Source organism: Taeniopygia guttata, chromosome 25, assembly GCF_048771995.1.
Source record: "Taeniopygia guttata chromosome 25, bTaeGut7.mat, whole genome shotgun sequence".
Taxonomy (NCBI): domain Eukaryota; kingdom Metazoa; phylum Chordata; class Aves; order Passeriformes; family Estrildidae; genus Taeniopygia; species Taeniopygia guttata.
This window is the reverse complement of record NC_133050.1, coordinates 3417728-3420565: the sequence shown is the minus strand read 5'-3', so window position 1 is coordinate 3420565 and position 2838 is coordinate 3417728. Positions and strand designations below refer to the sequence as shown.

General features: G+C 63.3%; 1 long non-coding RNA gene across 1 annotated transcript; it reads right to left on the bottom strand.

The window, feature by feature from the left end:
- Positions 1–1458: 1458 nt before the first annotated feature.
- On the bottom strand, positions 1459–2307 carry LOC140680600 (uncharacterized). The gene is made up of 2 exons (XR_012051949.1): positions 2035–2307; positions 1459–1765 (listed from the first exon to the last, which is right to left on the bottom strand). It is a non-coding gene; the product is annotated as an uncharacterized lncRNA (long non-coding RNA).
- Between the last annotated feature and the right edge of the window lie 531 nt (positions 2308–2838).

Genomic DNA, 2838 nt, shown 5'->3' with positions numbered 1-2838 from the left:
CTCCGGGTCAGCAAGGAAGGGGTTGGCTGTGTGGGGGCTCCTCACAGCACTGCTCTGTCCCGTCCTGTCCTGTTGGGTGCACCGAGCACTGTGGCATGGCCGTGTTGCTGCCAGCACGTATGTCAGGACGTGTCAAAAAGGGTCACCCTTGTACACTCTGGCCCTTTCCATCCCACAGTGACCACAGTGTCACAAAGAGCCCAAGGACACACATCCACGTGCCCTGGGGACACACCCACTCCACCCAAACTGCTCCAGCTTGCAAGGAAGACCTTCCCCCAAGTGGTGAAGACACCACCCAAGGGGTGAAGTTCCAAGAGGAACTTTAGGAACGGCCCAAACAACAAGCAGCTGCTCCTCTGCTCTGCCTGCTCAGGGCTGCAGAAGGAGCCCTCACAGCTGCCAACAGAGACGAAGCAGGAAGGACACCTGGAGCTTCTACAGAAGCTGCCATGGCCTCTTTGGGACCAGTTCCAGTGCTGGAAGGCCCTCATACATGCAGGTCTGTGACGCAGACACGGGACATGTGGGCCAGAGCACGAATGCTGCTCTGACTCCTGGCGAGCACTGACATCAGCAGGTGTGGCAGAGTCCCTGCCAAAGGAGACCAGCCACCCCAAGCTCTGCCAGTGCTGGTGCCTGTCAGCTGCCACAGAGACCTGTGGCCCCGGGGGACTTGTGTGCCAGAGGACAGCCAAAGCCAACGTGCCTTGGTGTCTATGGGATCCTTTCTGCAGGTGGCTGCAGGCAGGAGCACCTGGAGCAGCACTTGGTAGCCACACTTGGGAGCTGTCAAAAGCTGTTGCTCCTTCCTAGAATGATTTTTGCTTGGAAGTGATAATCTGCAGCACAAAAACACCATCCACTGTTGACTTCCAGAGGACAATGACATTCTTACAGAGATACTGTCAAGTTCCCTTGTGTCCTTCTGTTTTTCTTGCTTTCTGGGAAAGAACATCAGCCCAGCATCTGATGCCCAATGCTCCGGTTGCTGCCTGGCTGGCTGTGGCCAGCAGCTCATGTCCAAAGACAAGCGGGTGCTGCCTTCTGGGCAAGGGAATGGACAGGCACGAGCAGAGAATTTCCCTGGTGAAGCTGGGAGGAACCTGGGGAAATGCAGAAGACTGGGATAACGCTGGCATGAGAGAAGCCGTTCTGTGTCCCTGATGACGGGGCCAGCAGTGTGAAGGAAGAGCCAAGAGAAGCACTGGAAGCAGACACATCCTGCCGCTTTCTGCTGTTCCACGGACACGGAACACACTTGTTCCCACAGCTCCAGAAGACTTGAAGCAGGAAGAAAAACATTCAGCAGGACCACCAAAGGCCAAGGGGCTTCTGGCCACTTTCCCTTGCCCACCGCATACTTGGGCAACTTGCCGAGTGCAAGCGCCCTTTTTCCCCTCCTCCCCATTGGCCTGAAGAATCTGGGCACCAAGAGAAAGCTCCTGGACCTCCGGGTATGACAACAGCAATTTATTAATGCTATCCTGGGGTGAAAGGAAGTGCTTTCAGAAGGGGTTGGTCCCCGCAGGCTCAGGTGGCCCCAGCAGACGCAGCCTGGCGGATCAGTTCTCCACAGCGCTGCAGCAGGACAGCCAGCCCCGGCGACACGGGAAAGGCCGTGACTTCCAGAGCCGGCGGAGTTGATCTTGCACATTCTGGAGTCGGGAGGAGGGAATGGCCTGCACAGCTAAATTGATGTAATGAGTTTGAAGGGCCAGGCATGAGATGGCGGGGCTGGCGTCATTCGCCATGTCCTGAAGGGCTGCGAGAGAGAGGAACAGAGCCACCGTCAGAGCCTGCGTCTGCAGAAACATGGGGACACCCTCCTGCCACGTCCATGCCAGGCAGCTCTTGCCATGGCCTGGAGGAAGCAGGAGACAAGAAGGGCGAGCTGGAAGGTGCTGGCCACGAATCTGCCACAGGCCCCCGAAAGGTCTGTGTGCTCAGCCCACGCTGCCCTTGGTGCACGCCGGGCCAGGGAAGGCAGCTGCCAGCGGCAGCCCCCGCTGAGAGCCCGCTGGCCTCACTCACCCCTGCAGAGGATCCGGAACTCTTGCTGCTGTCCTCTCAGGCAGCGCCCGGCGATCCCTTGGGAACAGAGAGCGTGAGCTGGCTGGAGAGCCACAGCTGCCGCCCACGGGCGCTGCCAGCCCTGAGGCCACACGGCCTCCTGGCCCGGCAGGGCTCAGCCCGGGCCCCTGCCGCATCCTGCCGCCCAAGGGCACGGCTGCCAGAGGGCGGTGGCAGCGCCGAGGCCAGGCGGGGCTCCAGATGGCCGCGCTGGGATGCTGCTGCCGGGGCAGCAGGCGGGGCTGGGGCCGAGCTGCGGCGGGGCGGGGAGGGAGCCCGGGCTGCTGGCTCACCCATGAACCTGACGGCCGCCTCTCGCAGGGGCTCCTGTGGGCTCTGCAGGTAGGGCAGGGCCCGGCGCAGGTGCTCGGCCGCTCGGCTCCTGTCCTCTGCCAGCTGGAGAGAGCAGCAGGCACAAAGGGAAGGGTTGGTGTGGGCCCTGCCCCTCGGCCGGGCGCTCCCTAGGCCGGGCGCCGCTCCCCCTGCCCACACAGCCCCGAGGCCCGGCCAGCAGCCGCAGGCGCCGGGCTCCGCAGGGAGCAGAGGGCCCGGCGAGCCGCGGTGCCGCCCCGCGGCAGAGCCCGGCTGCCTCGGGGCTCCCTCAGCGCCGGGCTTGGGGCCAGAGGAGCCTGGAGCAGAGCCCGGGTGGCCCCGGGAAGGCAGCGGCGTGTGGGGCGCCGGCCGGTGCCCCTGCGTGCAGCACTGGGCAGGGGCTGCAGCTGCCAGCCCCACAGACTGGGCACCGTGGGCAGGCGGCTTCTCCAG